Source organism: Canis aureus, chromosome 37 (genome assembly GCF_053574225.1).
Source record: "Canis aureus isolate CA01 chromosome 37, VMU_Caureus_v.1.0, whole genome shotgun sequence".
NCBI classification, from domain to species: Eukaryota; Metazoa; Chordata; class Mammalia; order Carnivora; family Canidae; genus Canis; species Canis aureus.
The window spans coordinates 8,504,430-8,519,313 of NC_135647.1; the positions used below are offsets into that span (position 1 = coordinate 8,504,430).

At 36.7% G+C, this 14,884-nt stretch overlaps 1 long non-coding RNA gene across 28 annotated transcripts in view; it reads left to right on the plus strand.

Moving 5' to 3' along the window:
- The window catches only part of LOC144306781 (uncharacterized), a 350,851-nt gene that overhangs the window by 213,342 nt on the left and 122,625 nt on the right, over positions 1 to 14,884 (plus strand). For 26 of the 28 annotated variants that reach the window (XR_013373844.1, XR_013373846.1, XR_013373845.1 and 23 more), the window contains one exon: positions 3,040 to 3,205. This is a non-coding gene — a long non-coding RNA (uncharacterized LOC144306781). Of the gene's footprint in view, positions 1 to 3,039; positions 3,206 to 3,417; positions 3,496 to 14,884 lie in introns of all 28 variants that reach the window. The other 2 variants (XR_013373865.1, XR_013373864.1) reach the window with 1 other exon arrangement.

Genomic DNA, 14,884 nt, shown 5'->3' on the forward strand with positions numbered 1-14,884 from the left:
TGTCTTCTGATTTTCAGGAAAACATATTTTTTAAGCCACTGCAGGAGAGGTGACATTTCATTTTCTCCATAAAAGACTCTCTTGGAAGGTTATTTTATAGTTTCTCTCACAGAACCATCCCAAAGAGGTTTTTCTTAGTCCAGACAGGACTCATATCTCTTATAAAAGATGGAGACAAGGTGGGCTAGGTTATTCAGGGCTTGGGGAACGTGTATGAGAGTAATTTAAAGTTTTTCCTTTTATCACCAGAGTTCCATCTATATCCTTCTAAAGTTAGAGAGCCAAAGCTAAAGGATAATTTTCAAGTAGTCCAGGAGATATGAAACAGACCATCACCTTCTTCAAAATTGTTTTACTTCTGCATGTGTATCTTCCCACTGTGTGTGCGCTTATTAGTTGTGCGTGAATGCTTGTAGTGATAGAAAATGCTCAGCAAGCACGACATCAGCTCTTGACCTGCGAGTCATCATTAACACATCAAGCCACTTTTTCTCTCTGAGCTCTGGAGCTTGAATCAAGCAGCTATTACGAATCAATCAGCACTGTCATAGTAGATAAAATCTGATCATCTCAGCCCTAGATTTCAATCAGCCACCATACTCTTGTCAGGGACCAGACGGATAAGGATTTCAATGCAAGATGGACCTCAGAATCTAAAGGAAAGCCCTGAGTGATCTTCCTGTTACCTAAAACTTTCTAAGCATTAGTTCTCTTGGGTAATAATAAGCATTGATATATTTGTTCTCAGACATCCTTTACAATCTATAATTGTACGAAACCGCTAAAACAAGAAAATATCATCTCTTGTGGATTAAGATAAAAACAAGGACAACTATAAATGAGCTATCCAGTTGAGCTCTCTGTGATGAATAAGATATTCCGTACTGCCCAGTACAGTAGCCAGTAGCCACGGGTGGCTCTTGAGCACTTGAAATGGATTAGTATAGCTGAGGAACTGAGTTCTTAATTTGAAACAATTTATATATAAAAGGTCACGTATCACTGGTGGCTCTACTCTAGTATTGGGCAATGAACACCTATAGAATGTTTCCATGGAAAGTATCCTACAATATGATATAAAGTATTCTGATTAAAGTATATATTTCCTTTTCTGTTATAAGCCTACTTAAAATGTATGCTACAGAAAAATGATTATAAAACCTGGAATTGTTGTATGCTTTGGAAGTGTATGGAAATGGGTGATTAGCTTTTTAAATTGTGGGTTGGTTCCCAAATGAGTCATGTGAACTTGTTCAAAAAAATAGAGACATGATATTTCTGTGCATATTTTATTTATTATAAAGGTATATGCAGAGTCTCTTTATGAGCTGTGAAAACATACTGTTTGTAACTGAAACAGTGTTCTGTTCTTTTGTTCTTACATCATCTAGTACATGGTAAGCATTTATTTTTGTTTTTTAAAAGAATGAATAGAGAGGCTCCTGGGTGGCTCAGTCAGTTAAACATCTAACTCTTGATTTTGGTTCAAGTCATGATCTCAGGGTTATGAGATTGAGCCCTACATCAGGCTTCTTGCTGGACATGGAGTCTTTTTGGGATTCTCTCTCTCTCTCTCTCCGTCTACCCCTCCTCCATGCCCCCACCTCCACATGTGCATTCTCTCTCTCAAAAAAAAAAAGAAAGAATAAATAGAGTTTATCAGGCTCTATCACTCACAGAAAGTATCTCTTCAAATCTGCCAAAGAGCAGGTGATTAAACAGAAAAGGAAAGAGGGTTCTCTAACAAGTCATCATTTTCTTTCTGTGAAATTGCCCTTTGGCTGATCATCTCACTGCAGGAACTCAAAAGAAACGAAAGCACAAGCTTTGACCAGCAGCATTTCTTAACATATACACAACCCTTGCCCCAAAAGTAGCATCAAGTTGTGACCAGTTAATTTGTGCTTTGTTATTAGGCTGTCTCTGTGCTGTATTTGTGAGTACAGAAATTCCAAACTATTATGTTTTATCTTAAAATGAGTTACGTATATGCACCGCTTGAGAAAAAGCAATAGTGTGAGATGATCACACAGAAAATGTTTCTTGTAATTTTTTTCATCTGGAAGAATGGCTATGTAGTTCATCTCCCTGAAGAGCTGAACTCTTAATTAGCAAAGGATTAGTGTAAATCTTAGACTAGACTTATCATTATCTGGACCAAATTGACAGGCTTGGAACCCTCTTGTCCTGAGGCAAAAAGCCAGTTTCCTATCTAATAGCAACGGGGTTATGGAAAGTTCTCAGAGTAGGTGCTGCGTTTTCTCATAAGTCTCTAACCCTCTACTGATGGAGACTGGCAAGGCTTGCAAGTCAGTTCAAGATTGACTCCTGTTCTTAATTATTGAGCAACATACTGATTCTCGGCACCCTCTCTGAAAACACCTCTAGAACTAGTTTGTTTATATCATCGTTACAGCCTGACCTAAAATCTCAGATACTTAGCATCCTGTTAAAAAGTATTCCTAAAAAAAAAAAAAAAAAGTATTCCTAGATGTAGATGACATCCCTAGGGTAATATGATGACAAAAATCTATAATAGTGTATGTCTTTCAAAAAAGTCAGATTTATGGCAAAGAATTCATGCCAATTTTGGGTGAATAGCTTGAATTTTTTAGAAAGTTTTTCTACCTCTGAAACTGTACAGCTGGTATCAGATATAAGCCAATATGAAATGTCGAATAGTAAAATATGTGCCTTTTTATCAACTTGCGGATGTGAGTTAGGGAGATCTTGCACCATAAAAGTTTCCTAAGTAGGTTGCATAATACAATTGGGTATTTCTAAGGGCAGATGACTGGGAGCCTCAGTATTTCAAATTGCTTTAATGACTGGTAATGTGTCATAGATAATGAAGATGATTTCAGCACTGTGTAGTAGTGGTATAATTTAGGGCACAGATTCATAACTGGACAAAAATCCTAAAACAGGCCCGTGGTCAGTTTAAATAAAAACTCACAGATTTCCACAGGGTCATGAAATTTCTTGCCTCCAATTTTAACATCAGGGATTCCTAAGTTTTTGCTTACCTCTGTGTTTTAGATGACGCTGTAAGCGGCTGTGTCCCAATGCCATCCGGCACATCACAGCAAACGTGGATCCATTACTGCATGGTGGATTGCCAGCAGAACAAAGAGTAGTTTCACTTCACTGTAACTTGCTACGCAAGTAAAGACATGGCTGACATTTTGGAAAGTTCTTCACATTGGTGAGTTCAATATTGGGGAATGCCTCTTCCAAGTCATGGGGATAGCCTCAGGAAGATTTGAGTACCCACTCTTTTGTGGGTAAGAGTAAGATCACTGCACCTTTGTATTTGTTATTTTGGTTGGTGGGTCTGTTCTTTTTCTGTTGCTGTAAAAATTACCACAAATTCAGTGACATAACAGAATATTCATGTGATTCTTTGTTATCTCGCAGTTTCTGTGGGTCAGAAGTCCGGATATGGTGTGGCTCAGCTGGTTGCTCTCCGTAGAGTCTCATAAGACCCAAATCAAGGTGATTGGAGGGCTGTATTCCCTTCTGGAGGTTCTGGGGAAAGAAACTGTCCAACTGCATCTGGGTTGTTGGTGGAATTCTACTGCCTCTGTACTGGAGCATTGTGTGCTGGCTGTCAGACAGGGGTAACCCTTAGCTTCTAGAAATGTCTCTGCCACTATTGTACATGGTCCTCTTATACCTCAGAACCACAGCAATGGGGTGTCAAGTTCTGCTCACACTTGGAATCTCTCTGACCTTCCTTTTTATTGGCTCTCTCAGACTCCAGCTAGGGTAAGTTCTCTGGACTGTAAGGAAGGGCTCATGTGGTAAAGCTGGATCCACCTGGATAATTCATGCTCATCTCTCTACCTTAAAATTCTCAACTTTAAATATATCTGCAAGTCCTTTTTCCATGTAAGGTAACACGTTGAGTGAGTGGTCTAGGGACTAGGGCATGGACATCTTTGGGAAGCCATTATTCTGCCTACCGTAGTGATTATCAGCATCAATAGTTTATATTAATTGTAGCTTTAAAAGGTTACTTTTACCTCTCTGTCTTCTTCTCAGTCTGTCTTTCACTTAGAAACTTGGATTACTAAAAAGAAAAGCTTTTCTAAACTGTTCTGTAAGTTTATTCTCTAACAATTTCCTCATTAAGTACAACTTAGGCATTTGCTATTAAACCTGGAAACCTGCAAAAGCAAGGTCCCAGTGAAATAATGAACAATTCCAAGGCTAAGGACATTATAAATTTAATGGGGTTAACTAAGAATGCCACTGGATATGTAAGCAATTCCTTTATTACATCCATTTTTATAGTATTTAGGTTTTTAAAAAACACACATTTAGTAAAGGCTGCCATATTTGCAAGAGCAACCCAGTGTTAGTTGTCTATACAGTTGTATGTGCTGAGTAAATTCCTATTCATAGTTCATTTTAGTGTCCATAAAACCTTGCTACTAGAAATTAGTAGTGTCAAGGTTAAATGCAGTTAAATTGAGAAAACCTTGTTTGATATGATACCAGTAACACTGGGACATCAGATGATGTTGGCAATTTTTTTTTCAATTTATGCTGTGCTAATTAGTCTGTTTATGTTTTCTACTTCTCTTTGGTAATTTATATTTTTCTAGAAAACTGTCCTTGTCATTCAGATTTTCAAGATTCTTGGTAATTTTTAAATGTCCTGTCACAATGTAACAAATTTAAAATATCTTGATTTATAGAGACATTTATCAACTTGTGTTTTTTTGACTTATTTTTTTCTTTCACCATTTCATGTGTTTTCCTTTAATATACCCACAAAATTATTTCATTAGTTTTAAGTGAGGCACTGGTTTGCTTTAATTAATTCTAGTTTTTTTTTTTTTTTTTTTTTTTGTATACTTATTATCATTACAAGGTGGTAGCTTTATTTCCTACCATTGCTTTATCTGGATTCATTTTGTTATTCCTCTTCTAGCATATTCCTTAGAAATATTAATTTATTTAATCTTTAGTATTTTTAAGAAATAATTTGAAGTGTATAAATTCTCTGAGGGCTATATTGCCTTTATCTCACTGGCCTTGATATATATATTTTTTTACATTATTAAATAATTTGCAATTTTCACACTGGTTTCCTATTTTACTCATTAATTACTGACACACAGGGAAAAAAGTCCTAGATATATGGAGTTAGTAGGGAAGGGGCTGTTTTCTGGTTGACTTCTCATTTTATTGTGTGTAATGTGGCCATCTTAATGCTAACAGTATGGAATTTGTTGAGACTTCCTTTTGTGTCTAGAGCAGTCTTTGTAAACGGCCTTTGTGTAGATGAAAAGAGTGTACATTCCCTGTTTTTAGGAATGCAAAGTTCTATACAAATCTGTTACAGCAAATTTGTTCATTATGTTGTTCAAATCTCTTACATCCTTGCTTTTTTTGGGTACTTGATCTGTCACTATATGACAGATTTACACTATGATTATGGATTTGTCTGTTTCTCTTTGTGTTTCTATCAGATTTGCTTTTATATATTTTAAGCTTTATTTGGGTTCATTCAAGTTCAAAACCTTCTTTCTATCTCATTACTGCAACTTTCCATTTATTGATATTTAAAATGTCTCTCTGTGTTCCTTGGATTCTATTTTGTCAGATTTAATATCATTATACCTTCTTTTTATTAATATTTGACTGTTTTGCATTTTTCCATTCTCTTATTTTCAACATCTCTGATTCCTCTTCATTAAGCTATGTGCATTTTATAAATAGCCTCTATTTGCATATTATATTATTCATTCTGAGGTTCTCTATCTTTTAATACAGTACTAACATTTACTATAGTTAATAAGATCCTTAGGTTTATTTTTTTTTTAATTTTTATTTATTTATGATAGTCACAGAGAGAGAGAGAGAGGCAGAGACACAGGCAGAGGGAGAAGCAGGCTTCATGCACCGGGAGCCCGACGTGGGAATCGATTCAGGGTCTCCTGGATCGGGCCCTGGGCCAAAGGCAGGCGCCAAACCGCTGCGCCACCCAGGGACCCCGATCTTTAGGTTTATATCTAGTTTCTTTTTCCATGTGTTTTCTACTAACAGGCATACTTTGGAGATATTGCAGGTTGGGTTCCAGACCACCACAGCAAAGCAAATATTGCCATATAGTGTGTCAAATGAATTTTTTTGGTTTCCCAGTGCATATAGAAGTTATGTTTGCACTATACTGTAGTTTATTAAGTGTGAAATAGCATTATGTCTAAAAAAACAATGCAGGTAGCTTAATTTAAAAATATTTTACTGGTAAAAAATGCTAACCATCTTCTGAGAAGTCAATGAGTTCTGGTCTTTTCGCTGGTGGAGGGTCTTCTCTTGATGTTGCTGGCTGCTGACTGCTCATGGTGGTGATTACCAAAGGTGAGGTGGCTGTGGCTATTTTTGTTTGTTTGTTTGTTTTGCTATTTCTTAAAACAAGAAAAAAGTGAAGTTTGCCACATCAGTGAACTCTTTTTTTCATGAATGATTTCTCTGTAGTATGTGATGCTGTTTGGTAGCATTGTACCCACTGTAGAACTTCTTTCAGAATTGGAGTGCATCTTTTCAAACCCTGCCACTGCTTGTTCAACTGAGTTTATGTAATATTCTAAATCCTTTGTTATTTCAACAATCTTCATGGCATCTCCACCAGGAGTAGATTCCACCTCAAGAAACAACTTTCTTTACTCATCCATAAGAAGCAACTCTTCATCCTTTCAAGTTTTATCAAAAGATGGCAACAATTCAGTCCTCAAGATTCCTCCACAGAAGTCTTGAACCCCTCAAAATCTTCTATGAAGTTTGGATTCAACTTTTTCCAAACTCCTGTTCATGTTGGTATTTTGACCTCTAGGTATGAATCATGAATGTTCTTAATGGCATCTAGAATAGTGACTCCTTTCCAGAAGGTCTTCAGTTCACTTTACTCAGATCCACCAAAAGAATTACTATGCATGGCAGCTATATGGGCTTATGAAATGTATTTCCTAAGTAATATGATTTGGAAGGAAAAATTCTTGGGTTTCAGAATGGATGTTGTGTCAGCAGGCATGAAAACAATATTTATCTCACTGTTCATCTCCACCAGCTCTTGGGTGACTAGGTTCACTGTCATTGACCACTAATATTTTGAAAGGGATCATTTTTCTGAGCAGCAGATGATCATAGTGGGCTTAAGATATTCAGCAAATCATGTTATAAACAGATGTACTGTCATCCTGGTTTTGTTGTTCCATTTATAGAACACAGGCAGGGTAGATCTAGCATCATTCTTAAGGCTCTAGGATTTTCAAAATGGTAACTGAGCATTGGCTTCGACTAAGTCAGTAGCTTCATTAGCCCCTAACTAGAGCATCAGCCTGTCCTTTGATGGCAGGCATTGACTTCTCTGTAGCTCTGAAAGTCCTAGATGGCATCTTCTTCCAATAGAAGGCTGTTTTATCTACATTGAAAATCTATTGTTTATTGTAACCACCTTCATGAACTATCTCAGCTAGATCTTCTGGAGAACTAGCTGCAGCTTCTACAGCAGCACTTGTTGCTTCTTCTTGCATTTTTACCTTATGGAGATGGCTTCTTTCCTTAAGCCTCATGAACCAACCTCTCCTAGCTTCAGACTTTTTTATGGTTTCCTCACCTCTCTCAGCCTTCATAGAATAAGAGAGAGTTAGGGCCTTGCTGTGGATGAGGTTTTGGCTGAAGGGAATACTGTGCTTATTTGATCTTCTGTCCAGAACACTCACACTTTCTCCATATTAGCTTTCTTATCATTCATATGTTCATAGGAGTGGCACTTCTTATTTTTTTTAATAATAAATTTATTTTTTATTGGTGCTCAATTTGCCAACATACAGAGTAACACCCAGTGCTCATGCCGTCAAGTGCCCCCCTCAGTGCCCGCTACCCAGTCACCCCCACCCCCCACCCTCCTCCCCTTCCACCACCCCTATTTCTTTTCCCAGAGTTAGGAGTCTTTATGTTCTGTCTCCCTTTCTGATATTTCCCACACATTTCTTCTCCCTTCCCTTCTATTCCCTTTCACTATTATTTATATTCCCCAAATGAATGAGACCATATAATGTTTGTCCTTCTCCGATTGACTTATTTCATTCAGCATAATACCCTCCAGTTCCATCCACGTTGAAGCAAATGCTGGGTATTTGTCATTTCTAATGACTGAGTAATATTCTATTGTATACATAAACCACATCTTCTTTATCCATTCATCTTTTGATGGACACCGAGGATCCTTCCACAGTTTGGCTATTGTGGACATTGCTGCTAGAAACATCGGGGTGCAGGTGTCCCGGCGTTTCATTGCATCTGTATCTTTGGGGTAAATCCCCAGCAGTGCAATTGCTGGGTCATAGGGCAGGTCTATTTTTAACTCTTTGAGGAACCTCCACAGTTTTCAAGAGTGGCTGCACCAGTTCACATTCCCACCAACAGTGTAAGAGGGTTCCCTTTTCTCCGCATCCTCTCCAACATTTGTGGTTTCCTGCCTTGTTAATTTTCCCCATTCTCACTGGTGTGAGGTGGTATCTCATTGTGATTTTGATTTGTATTTCCCTGATGGCAAGTGATGCAGAGCATTTTCTCATGTGCATGTTGGCCATGTCTATGTCTTTCTCCGTGAGATTTCTGTTCATGTCTTTTGCCCATTTCAGGATTGGATTGTTTGTTTCTTTGTTGTTGAGTTTAATAAGTTCTTTATTGATCTTGGAAACTAGCCCTTTATCTGATGTGTCATTTGCAAATATCTTCTCCCATTCTGTAGGTTGTCTTTTAGTTTTGTTGACTGTATCCTTTGCTGTGCAAAAGCTTCCTATCTTGATGAAGTCCCAATAGTTCATTTTTTCTTTTGTTTCTTTTGCCTTCATGGATGTATCTTGCAAGAAGTTACTGTGGCCGAGTTCAAAAAGGGTGTGGCACTTCTTATTTTCCTCAAGAACTTTTCTTTGCATTCACAACTTGGCTAACTGACATAAGATCCTACCTCTCAGTCTTTTTTGCCTTTCGACATGCCTTCCTTCCTGAGCTTGATCATTTCAAGCTTTTGATTTAAAGTGAGAGACCTGTGACTCTTCCTTTTACTCGAACAGGAGGCTATTGTAGGTTGATTAATTGGCCTAGTTTCAATACTGCTGTGTCTCAGAGGGCAAGGAAAGAAAATGGGGGAAAGAATAGTTGGTCAGTGGAGCAATCAGAACACACACATTTATCAATTAATTTTGCCATCTTACATGGGTACGGCGCCCCAAAACAACTGTAATAGTAACATGAAAGAGAAGTCATTGATCACAAATTGCCACAACAAATATGATAATAAACAAAAAAATTTGAAATGTTGGAAGAATTACCAAAATGTGACAGAGACACGAATTGAGAAAATGCTGTTGGAAAAATGGCACTGATAGACTTGCTAGATACAGGGTTGCCATAAACCTTCCATTTGTAAAAGAAAAAAAAAAGCAGTATCTGTGAAGTACAATAAAGCAAAGCACAATAAAATGAGGTGTGCTTGTATGAGCTTGGTCATTGTTTCCTTTTCTTCTCCATCGTGCTTTTGTTGAATTGTTCAAGATTTATTAGAGTTCCTAATAAAGTCTGGTGTTACTCAATTACTTTCTTCCTTCCAACTACTTTCTTCCTTCCAAGAATTTAAACATGTTAGAATGTTTTTTTATTCTGGGTTTTACTCACTAACCACCAGCCCCCTCACAAGAACCACCATAGCCCATGCTATCATCTAATTTTTAATTTGAACTAATTGTTAAAATAATTTTATCAATATTTAGCTATTACTAATAGACATGCCTGCTTATATACTGCTTGCCAGTGCATTTTTTGAATCTAAGTTTTTCTTTTTGTGTTTACTTCTTTTCTTGTTAGAATTGTTTACTTCTGTGAGAGTGTATAGGGAGTAGGATTTTAAGTCTTTTAAGGATATTAAAATATCTTCATTAAACTTTTACTCTTGAAGTTTTATTGTGCATTGCGTTCTAGGTTCAAAGTTATTTTCTCTCAGGATTTAGAAATACTTTTCCAACTGCTTTCTTATAGTCTGTGGTACTGATAAGCGATCTGATGCCAGTCCAATTTTTATTTTTAAGGATACTCTTCCTTTTTCTCTGGTAGATTTTATGATTTTATTTAGTTATGTATTTATTTTTAGAGAAAGAGCGTGTGAGAGGGGGTGGTACAGAGGGAGAGAGAATCTTAAGCAGGCTCCACATTAGCATGGAGCTCGACACAGGGCTCGATGTTATGACCCCAAGATCATGACCTGAGCTGAAATCAATAGTTGCATGCTTAACTGACTGAGCTACCCGGGCACCTCTTTTTTTTTCTCTCTTTATAGTTTTGTTTGTACTATGGCATTTTGAGTGAGGTTTTATATTTGTTTCCCTTCCTGGCCCTTACTGAGCACTGACAACCTATCAACTCATGTTTTTTTCCTCCTAGTTCTGGGAAACAATTGGCTATTGTTATTTTATTTTATGTATTTTCTAGTATTGCCTATCATTCATGCTATCTCTTATTTGCTTCTAGAAATATCATTATACATATATATTCAGTTTGGAGTTTCTATTCGAAATGTTTTAAATTTTGTTATGGCTTTTCATCCTTCCCCCCCACCCCTTCTTTGTGCTACATTTAAAAAAATTATTCCATCCAATCTTCCAAGTGACTGAATTAGTACTCTCCAATTGTTAAGACCATGTATGAGGTTTTATTTTAAGAGTATGGGTACACAAAATTGGGTTTGTTTAATCCTGGGTTCATGAACACATTAACATTGCTCTAGCCAGTATCTTTTATTTTATTTTTTAAAGTGGGCTCCATGTGTAGCATGGAGCCTAATCCAGGGCTTGAATTCACGACCATGAGATCAAGACCTAAGCTGAGCCAAAAGTCAGATGCTTAACCAACTAAGTCACTAAGGTGCCCCATAGCCAGTATCATTTTTAATTAATTTATTTTCACACTACAGTGGATATCCATGAATATGCCACCAAAGTAAGTTGTTAACAGAAACTTATGCAATAACTTACATATGTCTCTATGTTCCTTTTTTGTTTTGTCTCTATTTCTCTAACTCAACTGTTGTAAGTCTTGTGTTTTTCTTTTGCTGTTTAAAAGTTTTTGTTATGCACAGAGATATATGCCTAAAATAAACGGTTTACTTTTACACATTTTTGTACTTTATTAAAAGGGTACTTGTGTATAAAATCCTCTGAGACTTCCTTTTCATTCATTATTAAGATTCTGAGATTTGCCCATGTTTTTATGTAAAATATTTTATTATATGTACATACCACTACTTATATATCTGTCCTTGGGTTGACAGCATCACATTGTTTTTATTGTAAAAATTAAAAAAAAAAAAAACACCTCTATTTAGAGTGTATTGAATAGGAAGGGATTTAATACAGGGCATTAGGTGCTTACATATTTGTTTAAAGGACCTGTGAAGGTCAGAGATACTGCAGCTAGCTTCCAGGAAATCTTGAGGTGGAGGGAAGCTGGTTTCAATGATCTCACCTCCATGCATTAGTGAAGTGGGCTGTTTTCAGCAGGATTATCAGCCACCCTGACGAAACCTGGTTTCTATTCCCTACCAATGTTCCCTGCTTTGCTTACCGCGCTTTTGAAAGTTAATGGCTTCTCTTTTTGGGCTTTCTAATTTCACAGAAGTGGTTCATAATGGTATCTTCTAACCCATAATTCTGTTGGCTAAGATATCTGGGAAATATATAGTTACTATGCTGCTTCCTTTCTACATAGGAAGTATAGAAAAGAGTGGGGATAATACTAAGTTGACCAAATAAAGTCTATTGCAACATGCATAAAATTTTCTCTTGAATAGAAGTGAAAATGCTAGGTCCTAGGTTATATGAATATTCAAATTTATAAGACATTGACTACTATTCTTTCCCAATTTACATTTTCACCAGAATATGTGATATTCTACTATTGATCTACATTTTCCCTGCCATTTCATATCACCTACCTTTTTTTATTTTTGTTATTCAAATGGATATGAATCAATATCTCATTATGGTCTTACTTTGTATTTTCCTAATTACTAATGAAGCTCATATTTTCATGTTTATTTCTCACCCATTTCCTCTCCTGTGAAGTGCCCAATTGAGTATCTTTACTTTTTTTTCTATTGTGTTTTTTTTAATCTTACTAACTTTTAGGACATCATTAAATATTCATTATTAACACAGGACTTGTGGCTTCTAATAATGGCACAGTAGCTTGTATTAGACTAACCCTCCTGCTGCTACAATTATAAACTTGTTAAAAGCACTGGGAAAGATAGAAAACAGCCATCAACTAGATAAAATACAATGTTTGTAAGAAAGTAACTGCAATGGTGAGACCCACATTCATCTGACTTCTCTTTCCAAGGCATTCATGTCTATTCATACAACAAAACAAGGAAAGAGATCAATGGTCTTAAAGGTATCAGAAATCAGAAGTCAGACTTAGGCATTGTCACACTTACTAGAAATTGATTAATTAAATCCTAGAAAAGAAGGAGCCACCCTTGGGGAGCTCCCAAATCCATATATGAACTTCCACAAAGCTCTGGGCCAGCTCCCAGATTGCACAAGCACAGGGTAAGGCTCAAAATGGCTCTGGGATCAGCAGCTGTAGGAAGACTGAACAACAGATGAGCCTTGATATTGGTGGTTCTCCACAGCTAGGGAGACAGAATTTAGAGTTAAAATCCTTTCAAACTAGAGGTACATGATCTACAGCTTGAACTTTTCTGTGAATCTTCAAAGGACTCTGACTAAGAGATACAGATAAAACCAAAATAGACCTGCTCAACAAAAACTTAACACCAAGTCTCCACAAGACTAAGGGGAGCTGCCAGTGATTTCACCATCTACTAGCAAAACCTTAACAGATTTAGAGAAAGAAAATAGAACACAGAACTTCTAAAATATATCATTCAGAATATTTAGTATACAGTAAAAATTACTGAGCAGAGAAAGAAAGGACCTACATTTTGGAAATAGCAGAAAAATAACCATGCTAAATATTTTGTAAATATACAAGAAAATGTGGCTATAGGAGGTGAGGAGACAGAGGTTTTCATGAGAGATCTGGAATCTCTAAAAAGAACCAAAAGGAAGTTCTAGAATTGAAAATACAATATCTAAAAACAAAAATTCCCTAGATGGACTTAATATTGGAAGAGACATTGCAGAAAAAAGGATTCATGCAATGAAACTAGGCAAGTGGAAATTATGTAAACTATAGCAGAGAGACCATTAATTAATTAAATAAATAATTAAAAATAGTGTTCATGACCTAAAGGACAGTATGAAAAAAGTCTAAAAATAAGGCAAATGGAGTTCCAGAGAAAGAGGTAAAATAATGGATGACAGTCTGCCATATTTGACTTAAAAATATCATCCCATGAATGTGAGAATCTCATCAAATTCTTAGTGGGATGAAGGGCAGAGAAAATTAATTTTAAGCCATTATGGGAAGCTGCTAAAAACTAAGATAAAATATAAGGAAATAGTTACATATTTTCCCTTTGTCTATGACATATATTATAATATTTTATCACCCCAAAGGTGCTTTAGACATCAGCAGGGAAGCCATTCCCACCACTGGCCCAGAGTCCTGTTTCAAAGAATTGGGCCTCTTCCTTTTTAGGGACCTGGATGCCACGGCCCAGGGCCATCCTCACAGAGTCTGGTTATGATGCTGCCACCCCAGCGGGCATGGAGGACAGAGCATCAAATCAGAGAGGATTATTCTTGAGCCTTACAATCCAATGGAAATCTGCCTTGCTAGATTTTTTCTTCTTCCCAATTTCTTCCTTTTGTAATGTGAATGTCCTGCCATTGGAGTTTGGAGGCATATGACTCATCTAGTTTCTCAGGCTCACAGCTGTCAAGGAGTTTTGCCTCAGGATGGATCATGTGTTCAGACTCATGCATAGCTGGTTTAAATATTTAGATGATACTTTGACCTTTAGACTTTAAAATTGATGCAGGAATGAATTAAAATTGTTGGGACTATTGGGATAGAATGAATGTATTTTGCATGTGAGAAGGACATGAATTTAAGGGGGGCCTGGGGTAGAATGTTATAAACCGAATATATATGTTCTCCCAAATTCATATATAAAGCCCTCACCCATGGTGTGGGTGTATTTGAAGTAAGGAAGTAATTAAGGTTAGATAAGGTCATATCAGTGGGGCCCTGACAAATAGGATTAGTGTCCTTAGAAGAAAAAAACACCAGAGAGCTCTGTATCTCTCTCTCTCCATGCATGCTCAGAGGATGTGAGGACAAAGCAGTCGTCTGCAAGATAGGAAGAGAGCTGTAACCCCAAACAGAGCCCAGCCAGATCTTGATCTTGGATTTCCAGCCTCCAGAAGTAGGAGATACACATTTCTATTGTTTAAGCCACCTGCATGAGGTATTTTGTTATGGCTATCTGAGCAGGGTAAGGGCACAATCTTGGGTAGAATTTTCCTAGTTATGTAGTTGTTTCATTACATACTGGGAAGGAAACTGGGGAGGTCGATTACTACACAGGCGCCATTGTCTTTAGATATGGAAGAGATATTTGTTAAATTCACTGTGATTTCTTTTTAAAAAAATCCTAATATAACCCATTTGGTTATCCTGATTTCTTGGAACTTTTTCAATTACTTTCTTCTTGTGCTATTTTTCTTTTCCCTTACCAATTTTGGATTTAATATTTTTTATATTTCCTTTTCTTTTTTGTTTTTTATATTTTCTTCCTCAACTTTTTTCTGTCCTTCAAATGTAGACATTCCACTTTTAATACCTTATTGATGGCCACTGAAATTTTATCATGCTTATCTAAATTAACAAAATCCAAACATAA